Source organism: Rhamphochromis sp. 'chilingali' (assembly GCF_963969265.1).
Source record: "Rhamphochromis sp. 'chilingali' genome assembly, chromosome: 19".
Lineage (NCBI taxonomy): Eukaryota > Metazoa > Chordata > Actinopteri > Cichliformes > Cichlidae > Rhamphochromis > Rhamphochromis sp. 'chilingali'.
Genome location: NC_137946.1, coordinates 24,671,290 through 24,687,966, shown reverse-complemented (window position 1 = coordinate 24,687,966; position 16,677 = coordinate 24,671,290). Strand labels below are relative to the sequence as shown.

The following is a 16,677-nucleotide window of genomic DNA, read 5'->3' as shown; positions in this document are numbered from 1 at the left end:
CAACTGCAGCCATGCAAGAGCCTGCAGAAGATTGCCGGTTTGCCATAACCACTACTGACCAGCAGTTTACTTTACAAAAGCAACAACGGCAGCGCAAAGTGCTGACTCTGCTGACAAAGATAACAATAGAAGCCACTCTTCTTTGGACCTGGACCTGAAAAGGGACAGCTAAACTGGACTTCAAGGCTTTTTTAGCTTGGATCTGATCTACAATAACCTCCTCTAGCAACATCCAAAAAGTCTGGTAACAAACCACCGAGGCACAGCATAGCTTCCCATAGCACATGGTTAACAATATGGACACTTAATATAAAATGTTGTTTTTTTTTTTATATAGCGCATTTTGAAACAACAGATGTCGAAAGAAAATAAAAAAAGCAAAAACTGGTAGCTCTTTAGAGTTTATTTAAAATTCTCAATTGTTGAGCAGGTTCTTTTGTCGGAAGGAAAAGTTTTCCAGAGCCTGGGGCCAATAACAGCAAAGGCCCAGCTGCCTGGGCGAGAGGAGGGCACTGAGAGAAGTTGTTGGGATGATGGACTCATTGACCTGGAGGCAAAATACTGAGTTTAAGATCTGCAATGCACTGTGGAGATAATCCATGGAGGACTCTATAAAAAAAAAAAAATACAACTTTAAAGTCTATTCTAAACTTCACTGGTAGCCAGTGCAGCTGTGTGAAAACAGGAGTGATGTGCTCTCTTTTCTTTGCACCGGTTAAGCGTTGAGCAGCTGCAGTTTGAACCATCTCCAATCAAGGTGGAAACTGTCAATCCTACACACAGGGAGCTGCAGCAGTCAAGCCAAGAGGTGCCAAGTCGTCGATAACTGTTTCTACATCACTGGCTTTGACTTAGTGATGATTCTCCGCTGATAAAAGCTGACCTTCACAACATTCCTGGTTTGATTGTTAAAAGTCAAGGAGCTACCCATAAAAAACACCAAGATTTTTAACAGTAAATTGGACGCGGCTGGATAAAAGACCAATATCGATGCCTCGGTGAGAATGTTTGTAGAGCTTGAAAGGGTCATTCAGTGAAAGCACTTTTTTTTTGCCATCCAGGATTTCAGATGACTCAAACAGTCAAAGGGACTCTTTGTGGAGTGGTCACCATCTGGTGCGACAGGTAGATGAACATTTCATTTCTGTTCATCCATTCAAACGTGATCACTGTAATGGTTCGATGCTAGTTATCCTGTACACAGAAAAGACAGCTTGCATGCCAACTAATGATCTTCCTTATTAACCTACCACCATTATTCCCTATGATCATACTTTCATACATTCAATTAGCTTAAGCATCACAAGACAAAGTCAAAACTCCCCAGGCATCCTCTTCCTCTCTGGCCCAGCACATGTGGGACGGAACAAAGAGACACATAATCTGACGACACACATCCACCAGTGTGCACAGACACACAAGCTTTTTTAACACCTACATTAATGCCGGTGCTGCCTGTATGAGGCATGGCTGTATTAACAGCCAGTCATAACCCGTACACTGATATTAAAAACACTTGTGCCAGCTGTTCAGTGTGCAGCATTATTATCAAGGCTCAGTTTCAGTGAACAGCAATAAAAACTGTAACCTTAAAGTAGCTCACTCTGTCCCTGGACTGGCAGTATAACTGTGTGGGGAAGCCTCTCTTTACTATCTCTGAGGTGCAACACATCAAAATCCCTGAAAAAAACAATAAAACAATCTAAACCCGCCAGAGTCTCCCAATTTAATCAGGAGTCATCTTATCAAAATCCGATCAAAGGATAAGTAAATAAGAAGACTACAGATCTACTTTGAGGCTGTACTCAGGCACGGTAGTGCTTGGAGCTAAGTGAGTGATCACTGTGACATGTTTACCACCGTAGGTTTTCATCTCAGAGTGCTAACATTTGTTAAGTAGCAGTAACTACAGTTCACTAAATGAAGTGCAGCTAAGGGTGACTGGATTCCCATTAGTTCTTCAGCAATTCGGTCAATTTCCAGAGTTATTATGAATTTCAGTTTTCACTTAATGATGGAAAATGCAAGATTACTCAAATTCATCCCTAGGAGAGCGCAAATTTGTTTATTTTCATTTCAATGCACACACATCCATAGTCGTCGAGGTATTTTCACTCACAAGCTAGCAATTTCTGGAGTTTGTCAGGGATCACGCTATTAGGGTTTAGCATCACCAAATCCTGACTTTCTCCACAACATTTTGTGACATATATCAGTAATAGAGGACAGCGTGTAGGAAGAGGACAGAGGGAGAAGAGGAAGAGCAAAAATTATGTTATGTGAAGAGAGGACAGGGCCAAGCAGTGAGAGGGAGAGAAACAGAGAAAAGGAAGTGAAATTAATTTCAGTCAGTGGAAAGAGAGACGAAAGACAAGGCCGGACGGGGATGAGGTCTGTGTGTGTGCGTGCGTGCGTGCGTGCGTGTGTGTGTGTGAGAGAGAGAGAGAGAGAGAGAGAGAGAAAGTGCAGTATATTAAAAGGCCATATGTAAAAAGCGGCATCCTTGCTTCTACTGCTTGGCTGCTTCTGCCGTCTGCCAGCCAGCACAAATAAATAATGCAATGGAGCAAGGATGTTTGCGCCTGTGCGCGTGTGTGCGTGCAAGTTCAACCTGTACTGTAACTGTGTGTTCGTCTGTGTGTGGGTAAGTGTGTGTTGACAGTGAGTCAAGGCCATCATGAATCTTGTCTTCCCCTTCAGCAATACCAGAGGAGGAAAGACAGAGACTAAGGGCAATCCACTCCTCCTTAATCTTTCTCTTTTTACTTCTTCCATCATTTCTTTTGCTCTGTTTTCATGCTCCTCATCAGCCGAAAAACATGGTAGTGGAAAAGAAAGAGGATGACAAAAAGATGAAAAAAGAGCGGGGGGTTGGGGGGGTAATAAAAATGCATGGTTGGGAAAAAAAAGGGGGAAATAATAGAGAGCCAAATAAAAGGACTGAGATACAAAGGGAAGAGAGGATAACCAAGAAAAGAGGGGAAAGTTAGGGATGAAAAGAGAAGAAGCCAGAGGTAAGGAGAGGAGACAGGAGGGGAAAAGAGGAGAGGAGCAGTTTTATTACTGTGTGTTTGTACAGGAATGACTTCGGCTAATTAATGTCTAGGAAACACTATTACAAGCTCCCGCAGTTTTATGTTCTACCTCGCGTCTCTCTCTCTCTCTCTGCCTCTCCAGCTCAACACCATCCTGCTCTTCCTCTATTCCACTGCCCACCCTCTTCATCTTTTTACGCTTTCTCTGACAGACAGTTGGGAGTCGCCCGTACTCAGTGACGGATGACAGTCAGATAGATGGAAGAGGAGAGCGATAAGAAGATGAGAGGTCCCAGGAGACGGGCTGTAAAAGTCAAGCAGGTAGAGGGGCAGGAAAGCAGTCCCTGCTTCCAAACTGTCTGCCAATTTTTTTTTATTTTTTTACACAAAATATAACATATGAGTTGGGGGTGGGGGGGTGGGGGGGTGTTCTCCTCCCTTTAGCTTTCACAGAGCAACAAAACAAATCCAGCAGAAAAATGGAAAAACAGAGACCTTCGAGCACTGATTAGATTTGAGTAACTAGTTTATCCTTTACAGAGTCAGTTAGTGCCGGCTGTATTTCATGCAAAGACCAAAACAAAGAAATCAATTTGGCTGCATTGTAACTGAGCAACTAATGAAGAGTTATGTACAGGAGTGACAGTACCAATGTCAAATCTCTGGCTGCTTTTGGAAGAGAGAGCCTGTTGTGCAATGAGCCTGAAGCAGCAATGGAAACTCTGTCAGTAATTACTCAAAAAGTGCATTTCTTTTTCCATTTATCACATGATTTATTTATTGCTGGAGAGATTTTCCACATCCATCAACCATAATAACTTTGTTCTGAGGAGAGCATGTGATTGAATTTTGCCATTTCCACTCAGCTTTCCAAATTTGATAAATCACAATTCGCAAATGAAAATACTGAGTGCAAGCCCAACTTCTACAAAAGGAGGAATGCTAAAGTAGATTTCCAATAGGAAGAAAATCCCCTTTAGAAGGTAATTAATATACGTCTTCATAGTAATCCCGCTGTTAGTGGTCATTTCAGTCAGTTGCTCATCAAATTTGTTGACATTTTCCTCGATGTTTCTGCTGCAACAAAGTATGAGCTTAATTCAGCCTTTTTACACTTTTCTATACGCAACACTCATTTTTGTACAACTGCAGTGCATCTGAAAAGTTATGTCATTCATTTAAACCATCCGGTTATATTATTTCTGTCTGTAGTGTCCTTTTCTCTAGATTTTCCCCAAATGTAAAAGGCGGTCATGTTGCAAAGACCACACCGGAGTTCGGCAAAGTCTGCCAAAATACCAAATAGTAATGGCTACAGTGAAACATAATGATTGAAGAAGACATCAGGGAAGGAGTTTAGAAGTGTGTTCAGAGTATTGTAGGATACTCCTACCTTTACATTTTATTTGATTCCTTTTTGTTGCCAGACTTAAGTGTAATCACATTAGGACTGGGCAGTTAATCAAAAACAAAACTGACATTCAAAACCTCTAACTGCCCATGTCATTTATCTCCTTTTTTTTGTTTTGTTTTCATGTTCCAGTAATACTCCCCTGGTATGAACTGTGTCTTTGAAAACACACAAAATGTGTGTAGACTTGTGAATCTGCAACATGGCAACGTCACGGAGGAAAACTCAAACTTCGTAAGTTGAGCAGCTTGTGCCAAATAGAAATGCCGTATCCGTTATTTGAACATTTTTGGCTTCAGCAAACAGACGTCAAGCAAAAAGAAGAAAACGTTGCGAAAAATTGTTTCAGCAATTGAATTTTTTCAATTGAATTGAATTTATTTAGTGCTATCACGACAATGACAAGTTGCATCGAGGGGTTTTATATTGTAAGGTAAAGGTAATACAGAAACAAACAGCTTTCAGGATGCACTTGGTGACAGTGGGAAGGAAAAACGCTCTTTTAACAGGAAGAAACCTCCAACAGAACCAGGCTCAGGGAGGAGCAGCCATGTGCCGTGACTGGTTGAAGGTAATACCACCAATCTGTTACAACACACGCTGTCTCCATCTTGAATAACAAGATTTCTCTTCTGCAAGGTTTCCACAGTTACCCCTTTGCACCACTGTCTGTTTTTAAAGCCTCTTTCTTTTTGTTTACACGATCAGCCTTCATTTACTCCCATATTCTGCACATGTTAAAAGGCAGAACATTTAAACTTTTAAATTTAAAACAATAAAAGCCATTGCATTGCGCTAATACTGTTTGCACAATAACGATAATTTAAAGCAAAACTGTTGATTTAAACTCTTCTATTATCGGTTAAGTTTGCATCACAATCTAATCAGACAGTGCGGCATGATCGATGGTCTCTCCATAAAACTGATTAGATTCAGCTGCTCGGTTAAGGCTCCACAAAACCTCAAGTTCAGCATTACTGTGAGGTGAGTAGTAACACACACACACACACTCACACACATTCCTCTGTCCAATCAGTCAGTAGGTCAGTGTGCTGTGATGAGTTATGGGCTGTTAGCATGCAGGGGTCTCATTAAGTCCAATCTAGGTCTGAACTGATGACATTACCAGGGGATGTGAAGTGTGTGTGTGTGTGTGTGTGTGTGTGTGTGTGTGTGTGTGTGTGTGTGTGTGTGTGTGTGTGTGTGTACACGACGGTAAAAAGTCTGACAGCCTCAGAATTTTTTCCCTATTAAAGAATTCCTGTTTATCGAGCCACACCGCTACCAACACTGTAACTGCTATATTAATAGAGACTAAACCATACTGACATTTAACATTTTTCATTTGCATCGCGTCACATTATGCATACATTATTTTACAGGCTTTTGTGAAGCGACTGTTTACGAAGCACCCTTAGCAACAGTGACATGTAAACAGCAACATTGGTAGCTCACCTTTTCTAACATTATTTAGCCTATAAAGCACTTTTGCTTGTCGTGAATCATAAGAGAGGTCTTGCTCTCTCTCTGCAGCACCCAAAGAGCGAGATCGTGCTTTTAGTAATAAGTTTGGAAAGAGCTAAATGTCCTAAAGTCGGACTATCCTTCACAAGGCAAAGCTGCCACTGCCTGTTACTACAACAATTACAACAAGCCTTGTGCAGTACAGAAAAAAAATGTGCCTTTCTCAATCACTGTCACGGGCATGTTTTAACATACAAGTGACCGTGCCACTTTAGTCACCTGAAGCTGTAATAGTGTATTATACTCATGTTCAGAACAGAAAAGGTTTATGACAGCTGCTGCTAACACTATGATGCTGCGTTTACAGCTATTATCACCATTACCTCGTTCCACTTTAGCCAAGACTATTACGGTTGATGCGTCTAATTCTACTCTCCAGTCCAAAATATGACGATCACCGTGAGCGCTGCTACTACACTTGTTGCTTCAGCTGCTGCGAATAGAACCAAACTTATGTGAGCCACCACTACCTCGAGCGGTAACAACTACCGAATCAATAATCAAATGATTAAGTCAGGTTTTAAGCTAAAAAAGAAAGTAATCCAAACCTTACTTTACGCTTCGATGAGAATTTACAACTTCTTTTTTCCAGTGTTTGGCTATTTGATGAGATTTTCTTGAGTTGAGAAAGATTGAGAGAAATCGTTAACCAAATTATTTGATAATGAAACTGGGGATAATACAAATTTTTTAAAAAGAAATGTGTTTTTCAGGAACAGTGTCAACTATGAGCTTAAGGCAGCTCTGATTCAGCTCGTCTATGTGTTGTAAGTCTACCTGTCAGTCTCATTTCGCGGCCGGGCTTAAATTTCTGACCATCTGCGGAGAAGTGATAGATTAACGCTGCCTGCTTCCTTCTGAGCGCAACAGAACAGAAACCACATAGTGTGGCCGTTGAAAGCGGACATTTCACTCCAGGAAACGTGCGCTCGGAGAGGCAGATAGGGATACACACAAAAAAATTTCTGGTTAACACCAAAACTCCTGTAAATAAAGGACCAACACACACCAATTCGCAGCAGCCGAACATAGCTGAACACACCCCCTCGCAGATGAGGAAACCCAGGCGTAAACACAGGCGAGCATATGGGTCATAGAAAAATGCATTTAGGCACTGCAGTGACACACACACACACACACAGTACACATCGTTATTATGTTTCTGCGGAGCCAGTTTCCTTGAAGCACAGCGACAAAGTGCTTTAAGTGCTGTTAAAGGCCAGCTGACATAACACAGCATCATTTGACTCGCTGGTTATCTTGAAAAACAATCATCCTTGTTCATGTGTGACTTTGAAAGGGATGAGAGAACTGACAGATAGAGAAAGAGGATGGTATGCCCTTCATCCCTCGTGTTATTATTAGACTGCTCAAGTCTGGCATGGCCTTCTTACAGTGAAAATACAGATGGATTTATCTAATAGTGATAAGCCTGTGAATACGGATGAGACTGTTTATTCTAAGAAAGGGCATTTAAACTAAGTATTTGTGTATTATCACAGGCTCAGATGACGCTTTGGATGACGCACACACCAAAGTGAGAATTCTCCAATGCTAGACCCTTCAATAAAAACACAATGCAAGCAGGCATTAACAACAAAGTATGTTTTTGTCTTAATAGACGAGCCAGTCTGCGATTGTGCAGCACAGCACCTGCTAGCTCTGCTCATTTTAGGCCACAGTTTAAAAATTCTGGCTGAAATAGGTACAAAAAAGTTCCTAAAATGATTGGATTTTCATTGGTGAACCTATCTGCCTGATGATAACAGCACAGAGTACAGAGGAGGCGATGGATCACTCTTTCCCTGTGCGAGTATGCGCTTGTTACAAAGACAGTGAAGATTAAAGTGATCTAGATTGTAAGGTAAATGTAATACAGAAACAATCCCAGCAATCAACTGCTTTGAGGAAGCTCTTGGTGACACTGGGAAGGAAAAACGCCCTTTTAACAGGAAGAAACTGGTGTTTTTATCGATACCTGATTAGACTCTCTGAAGCAGCTGCTACAACAACAGCAACAATATCATTTAATGTCTCCAAAGTGATTCCAAACTGAATCTAGAATTTTAAAAAGAGCATTGCTGGGTCAAGAGTAAACCTTGGCCACGTGTTGTTGAAGTACGCTCGCTGTTGAAGCCAAGAGACTTAAAGCACTCACCAAGTTTGCACTCATCCATTCTTATCTTTTCTCCTTGAGAACAAGTCAATCAAATGTGTGACTGTGTGATAAAGCCACTGAATTAAATAATAAATCACTAAATTATGACTTAATAAAAGAAAAATATAATAATACTGATGATAATAGGGGGATGAGAGTGGAGAGAAGTACAAAAAATGCAACTTTTTGGATTAAATTAATAAATTTATGAGGAAAAATGGCAAATTGAGAAGAAAAATGCAAATTTATTGGGGGAAAATTGATTTATGTGAAAAACTTTCAAAATTAGGAGACAAAAATCTGCAAAACTTTGAAGTCATAAATTTATAAGAAAAAAACTGAACAGATATGAGAAAAAATGCAAATGTATGAAAAAAGGTGGCAAATCTAAGAAAGATTTGAGCTTTATGTGAAAACAGTGGGAAATTTAGAAGAAAGAATTTGCAAATTTGCACACGAGAAACTCTGAAAAGGAGTTTGGGGTTTTTTTGGTTTAGTAAAGAAGCAATACTGTTTCATTTTTGAGGTTATTTGAACTCCTGGAATCAAAACCTGTTATTAGAAGACCAATAACACCTCATTTAAATATAAAATATTAAGGCAGTCAGGCAACTATAAGATCGTTTTCACCAAAACAACTTGCTCTCCGTCCTCCGCCATGATGGTCTCTATGTGCGGCTGGTTGTAACACGAGTGTGCAAAGACCATCTTTAAAGTGCAACACTAAAAAAATGATAACCGTGAAAGTCTTGACTTTATCAGACCGTACAGCTCAAATTTGTGCCATGTCACTCTCTGGAGTGAGAAGGTGCACATCTACATAGAACTGAAGACAAGAGAATAAAATAAGAGTTTCTTTTCAAATAAAGAAAAGGGAAAAAAAGTTGTTTTTCTCCTCTGGGCATCATGGCTACCTGGTTCTCCACAGTGCGTCACAGCAGATGTCGACTAACAGAGAGAGAAGGATAATTTTAGCAGCCACATCACAGCGAGGGCTCTAATGATTGGCTGCCTGGAAGGTCCACAGGACTCAAGAAGTGTGTGCATGCGTGTGTGTGCTGAGTGGGTGATTAAGAGTGAGAAAACCACAGAGAAGGAGAGAAAGGGGTTGATGAGAGAGTAGCAGAACGAAGGAGAGGAGAGAGCGTGTGCATGTGTGCGTATGTGTGTGTGTGTGTGTGACAGAGAAAGAGATCAGTGCATTAGTGGAGTGACTCAGTGATTTCAGGCTGATCCACACACTCAAACACAGTCTCTAGGATGCATCAAGATAGGACTGCATCTCAGTGCCAGCAATGTGTATTGAATTCAGCAAATTAGAGCCTATATCTTTAAGACGATGTGACCTCCAGCTTGCAATGGGGCGGCTAGAGTGTGAAGTGGCAGGGATGACATTTAACACCTCCAACTCTGGGCTCTCAGTCAGTTCTCAGCTAGAAAAGTTTGTATTTCCTGCTCTGTGTTGGGGATGAATTGCATCCTCAAGTGGAGAAGCACACATTGGGGGTCTGCAATGATGAGGAACGATGTACTGGTCTGCAGTGGTAAAGAGAGCACTAATCCCACAGGCAAAGTGGTCGATTTTCTGGCCAATCTATGTCCTTGCCCTCACCTGTGGCCACGAGCGACAGGAAGTGGAGTGTCTGGGCTCCACTGGAGCTCAGTTATTTGGAAGCAGCTCAAAGTAGAGCTGCTGCTCGTCCAAACCAAAAGAAGACGAGTGGGTTGGAGTTGGGTTGCAGATGGGTTATAGATGCCTCCTGAATGAGGCACGTTAAACCAAGTAGAGGCCCCATAACAGAACCAGTACTAGTACTTGTAACAAAGACACAGAGATATTCAGAGGTGTGGACTCGAGTCACATGACTTGGACTCGAGTCAGACTCGAGTCATTAATTTTATGACTTTAGACTTGACTTGAAAAAATGTTCTAAGACTTGTGACTTGACTTGGACTTTTACACCAATGACTTGGGACTTGAATTGGACTTGAACCGGTTTACTTGAAAAGACTTGATATTTTACCCCAAATATAAAATTTAACATGCATATTATATAGAGATTGAAAATGTGACGTCATTCACGGGTAGAACCGCAAAGGATTCTGGGAACTCGTGGCAAGTGGTACTAGCGCACGCAGGCTTTCAATTAAAATCAGTTATACAGCGATAAAAAGAAACACAAAAATGTCAAGAAGCTGTTGTATTATTAACTGCAATGACGCATGACAGCCACGGGAAGCCGACGGGTAAAGAGATCGGTTGTTATCGGATTAGTCGTTGAAGAGAAATTGTTCGAGCCATGTTTCCGAAGTAACAAAGACGCGACGGATGGCCTGGATTGCAGCCATTCAAAGACCAAATATAACGTCCCAGAACACTCCAGCTCACAGGTTAGTCTGCTCCAAGCATTTACACGAAGGTCAGTGTTTTTTAGTAGTTAATACGTCATTTTCATGACATAATTAGTGATATAGGTTACAAGCAAGTCTGGCGCTGAACAGAAATTGTCGCGCTATGCTCCTTTGTTTATTGTGCATAAATAGTGAATTGTCCTGACACAATATTGCGTTTCGCTTCTGTTATTATGGTACATTGACAAAAACATATACTTTTATTCACAGGATAAAACAGGTTTTTTGTATCACTAATTGCCCAGTACGATTACAGCATACAGTATTATTGTCACTGCTACATTTCTGTGATGCTACCAGAAATTATTTCCACTACTAATTAATTACCGTTGAGCTCAAAGGTCCTATTAATAAACTGTTAACGAATCTGTATTTATGACGACAATTTGTGAGACTGGTAAATTTATGATACGTACGATGGTCTTTCGTTCTACACGGTGCATTTCAAGGTCCTGCACCCATCCGTCGGTAAACTGTACCTGGGCTTGTTGCAGTGACCTGAAGTTACTAAACTTCATGAGTGTATGCACTCACTCCAAGAACCGTATGATTATAAATATGCATATAAATATGCTAAGATGAGATAGCTGACTTCATCTAACTAGCAAATGTTGTCCAGGCTACGTTGGTGATACAGTTTTTTTTTAATGTGTATGATATTTTTGTCATGCGATTTTAAAACTGGTCCTACAACCGCATCCAAGAATAACATGCAGCTTATCTCAGAACTGTCGGTGAAAATTATTCTTGGAGCTAGGTTTAATTGAGCTGCATTTTAAAGAGGTGCAATTTCACAATTTGTGTATATTTTCTAAGTTCACTATTTTGTCATGTGTTGAGAAAAACACAGATTTTAAAATTACATGGTCTAATATTTACATTTAGCATAACTGCAACATTATTTTTTCTTTTTTTTCTTTTTTTTTAAAGACTCGAAAGGACTTGAAATTCAAAGTTTCAGACTTGTGACTTGACTCGGACTTTTACACCAGTGACTTGAGACTCGACTCTGACTTGCCTGACATTACTTGAGACTTGACTTGAGACTTGAGGATAAAGACTTGAGACTTACTTGAGACTTGCAAAACAATGACTTGGTCCCACCTCTGAAGATATTTACTTGATAACTTGCATGTCAAACCAGGAGAAGACCCCAGGGAAAAGCCAGGCCGTTTATAAGAGATCACCTTGTTGCAGAATCTGTATCCCGTGCACTGAAAGAAGGCTCAAACTCTTGCCAAAGAATACCGCACATCACTGTGAAGTACATGTACCCCAATTCTGGGGTTGTCGGGTAGTTGTTGGATAAGAAGCTGAAGAAATGGATGGATGGAATAAATTTGAACTTCAACAGCAGGGAGAGAACAGGTGGCAATAATTTACAACTGTGTTCCATTAAGACTCCCAGTAATCCATGACAGTAAACCAGAGCGCAGAAAACAGGACTTCTCCTAGTGGAACAGAGTTATAATTAAACACACGTGTAGTTTCCCTACTATGAGAAGTTAAGATGCTTAGATTCAGATACTAATGTCATCAGCCAACCAGTGAAATTCCAGAAATCAGAGATATTCAAGTTTATTTATGCAGTGCCAAATCACAACAACAGTTGCCATACTGTGTTTTTATATTATAAGGTAAAGACCCTATAATAATAATACAAAGAAAACAGAGAAAACCCCCAAAAATCATATGACCACATATGAGCAGTCACTTTGGCGACGGTGAGAAGGAAAAACTTCCTTTCACCAGGAAGAAACCTCCAGCAGAAACAGGCTCAGGGAGCGGCAGCCGTCTGCCACGACTGGTTGGGATGTGGGGAGGGAAACAGGACAAAGATACGCTGTGGAAGACAGCCAGAGATAATAAGAACTAATAATTAAATGAAGAGAGCTGTATAAACACATAGTGAGTGAAGAAGGACTCAATGCATCATGGGAATCCCCCAGAGCCCTTGACCTATTGCAGCGTTTCTAAGGGAGGGTTCACCTGATCCAACCTTAATTATATGCTTTATCAAAAAGGAAAGTTTGAAGCGTAGTCTTAAAAGTAGAGATACTCTCCCGGATTCAAACTGGAAGCTGGTTCCAGAGAAGAGGGGCCTGAAAGCTGAAGACTCTGCCTCCCATTCTACTTTTGAATATTTTCGAAGTATTAGGGGATTTGGGAGGAGGTAAGATTTTTACCATCCACCAAATATTATTAGGGTGCATGTGAAACATGAAAAATAACACAAAAAAGAACAAAAGCTTGCCTTAAAGCAAACACATACAAGGGACAGTGAGCACGAAGACCAACCAACAGGCTACAAAACAAACAATAAAGCACCAAATGGGGGATGTCAGAGATGATTTAGCAAGTTTTTCATGGATGCAACCCAACTCATCTCTGCTACTCAACCCACAAATGCCTTTTCCTTACAAATGTGGCACTATTTAACGGGAAGTAAACATGCTTTCCAACAGTGTAAGATTTATTGGCAAGAAGGATTGTTGCAACAAAGAAACAACTGACCAAACACATTTCTTTGCTCTTTGTCTTACGTTAATATGGAGCATATTCAAAGGGCTGCAGAAACCACAGATTTGCAGGTATTGACTGGTATTTTGTTACTACACTTGATGTGAACCTAACTCTGCTTTCACATCCACGTTGTGCTACATTACACCTCTACACCTGACACCTCTACAGGACAGCCAGAGAATAAAAGTGAAAGAACCAGGGGACAAACAAAAGAAAAGAACCAAAGTGCATCTTTTCCTGATGTTCCTCTTCAAATAGGCTTTCACTTTGCATCTTCGATTTTTCAATTTTAGGTTTTCTGGTTTTCCACGTGCAACAAGAAGCAAACTAACAGTGGACAAAAAGGTTGGAGGAAAAACAAATCAACAATTAAAGAGATTAAGTAGTGAGACAGGCTATCAAGCAGGCGATATGGAGTGAAAAACAATCCCAAATCAGCCAATAAACTACACAGAAGTATCATCATGGCTGGATTAGAAGACTACTTTAGACTTTTAAGCATCTATATTTGCTGCTCATAATATCTATTATTGATTAATCTAAACATTTTTCAGTACAGTTAGTATTTCAGGCAGCAGGTGAATGTTTAATCTCTACAAGTTTATAATGTTATTGTGTGCATCACGTTGCTTAAGTGATCAGAATATAAAACAAGAAGTGTTACGTCAAAAATAAAGAGTATGCAGAGGCTACATGAAAAATATATCTACAGCACCTTTTCAAGTCACAAATGGATATATATATATACATATATATATATATATATAAAAAACACCCAGCACGCCCCTGCGGGCGGTTTATCCTTCAAGCTCGGGTCCTGGGAGCTTGAGGGTCCTGCGCAGTATCTTAGCTGTTCCCAGGACTGCGCTCTTCTGGACAGAGATCTCCGATGTTGTTCCTGGGATCTGCTGGAGCCACTCGCCTAGCTTGGGAGTCACCGCACCTAGTGCTCCGATTACCACGGGGACCACCGTTACCTTCACCCTCCACATCCTCTCGAGCTCTTCTCTGAGCCCTTGGTATTTCTCCAGCTTCTCGTGTTCCTTCTTCCTGATATTGCTGTCATTCGGAACCGCTACATCGATCACTACGGTCGTCTTCTTCTGTTTGTCTACCACCACTATGTCCGGTTGGTTAGCCACCACCATTTTGTCTGTCTGTATCTGGAAGTCCCACAGGATCTTAGCTCGGTCATTCTCCACCACCCTTGGGGGCATCTCCCATTTTGACCTCGGGACTTCCAGGTTATACTCGGCTTGTTCTTGTGCTGCCATGATTAGTGCCTCTGTGCTGTCTTTCAGTCCAGCTTTGTCCAGCCACTGGTAGGATTTCTGGATATCAGCCACCTCCTCTACCTGCCGGTGGTACATACCGTGCAGGGGCCTGTCCTTCCATGATGGTTCCTCGTCTCCCTCCTCTTTCTTGGGTTTCTGCTGCCTGAGGTATTCACTGAGCACTCGGTCAGTTGGGTCTATATATATATATATATATATATATATATATATATATATATATATATATATATATATATATATATATATATATATTAGGGGTGCAACGATATTCGTATCGATATTGAACCGTTCGATACAGTGCTTTCGGTTCGGTACGCATATGTATCGAACAATACAAAATTTGTAATTTATTTGATCAACTTTCCTTCTGACGATGCTGTCTGTGTTGAGCGCTCAGTGAATCTGCGTTCGACTACTCTGCCTAGGGTCGACAGTGCAGCCTAGGCGGAGTAGTCCAAACGCAGATTCACTGAGTGCTCAACACAGACAGCATCATCAGAAGGAAGAGCGCAGGGCACCTCCCCCACCCTCATTCAGATCTGGCGTTGGAATTATTTTGGTTTTCATGTGACGTATGACCCTGAAGGTAAGCGAGTCATGGACTAAAGTAAAACAGTATGTTGGATGTGCCACGCAATGCTCAATTACATGGGTGGGAGCTAGTGTGTTAGCGCAGTTAGCTCGTTAACGTGTTGGCCGTCTAGCCCCATGCACAGGGCGATCGGCGGTAGCTCGTTAACGGAGATTTGCCGTGTTGTGGCGTTAAGGTCATTTCAACGAGATTAACCTGAAAGCACTAGTGGGAACACAACAAATATGACTGCACATTTACGCCGACATCATCCTAGTGCAAAGACAAGTGGAAGCAGAAAAAAAACAAGCAAGCATGCTACTAACTTTAGCCGAGTCATTTAGACAGCTGTTAGCACATGATTCTCCTTATGCTGCTGAGAATATAGCCCAGAAGAAGCGGATAGTATAGCTTTTATTTTGGAAAGAGACATTTCTCTGTAATAAACTCTCTTTTCCAAAGATGAGTGATTCCTCAATCAGATACAGGGCTCGCAATATCGCTAGCCCGACGTCCCGGGGCTAGCGATTTTTTTCAGTCGGGGTACCAAAATCTATCTCTGCCCTGCCCGTCGGGCTATTGTAGGAAGGAAAAATATATGTCAATGCTTTTGCATTCTTTCAGAAATGTAGCTGGGTTATTATGTCATTGGCATCGGTGAGCCACTGTCAATATGTGACATATTGAAATCGCGTTTGAATTTGCGCTTGTTTTTTTGCTTTCACTTTGCAATCGCGTGAACTGTGTATAGAGAGCGACAGCACTGATCTGTGAGTGATGATAATTTGTGCACCAATTCCTCTGACATCGTCTTATTAATCGTTAGCTTACTATGCAAACATGACAAGTGAAATCTCCCGCAGCTTAAACATGTGAGAGGTTGATCGCGCAGAGAATCGCTGAGATTATGTGAGTGCGTGTGTAAAAGCAGCAGGATATATATTTGACTACGATGACCTGGATGACTGAGAACCTTCACAGACAGATATATATTTTAGTTCTGCTGAGCCAAATAAGACAGGTCAGGGTGAAGAAGTGACAGCCAAAGAAAAGCTTACCACAAAACGGAGAAGTTATGACAAATCAGACTATAAGGCAAAAAGAAAGTGCAGCTTTATGGTTTCATGGACAAAAGAATTTCTGTGGCTGCAATATGACGAGCTAAATAACCAGGGCTGCACATAAGTGGTCCGCAGGTGCGCATTCGCTGTCAAAATAAAAAACGCGCACAAGGGTTAGGGTTAAATTTAAAAACTGTACTTTTGAGTTAAAATATATATTTATAATTTTAATAAATGACAAATTAAAAAGGCATGAACATTTTTTTTGTATCGAAAAAATATCGAACCGTGACACCAAAGTATCGAACCGAACCGAACCGTGAATTTTGTGTATCGTTGCACCCCTAATATATATATATATATATATATATATATATATATATATATATATATATACACACACACACACACACACACAAACTCTTTGATATCCCACCTGTGATTTTTTACTACTGAGTCCTGAGGTGCCGTTCAAAACATATTTTTTTCACTTCTTCTCAGTATATGGCATCAGACACGGTTCGGATGGCAGCTTGTTCTTTGTGTGAGCGCTGCAGAGCAGGCACCATGCAGGGCACAGAGAGCACAGGCCTGAAGAAACCTTTCAGTGCGCTCGCTACACACTGCTTCAACTCAGGATGGATGGCAAGGAGGAAAAAGGCGTAAAAAGCAACAGGGAAGGGAGTC

General features: G+C 41.1%; 1 protein-coding gene across 3 annotated transcripts in view; it reads right to left on the bottom strand.

The window, feature by feature from the left end:
• Nucleotides 1-16,677, bottom strand: part of jade2 (jade family PHD finger 2) — a 233,019-nt gene that overhangs the window by 163,246 nt on the left and 53,096 nt on the right. The gene's annotated exons all lie outside the window — the stretch shown is intronic.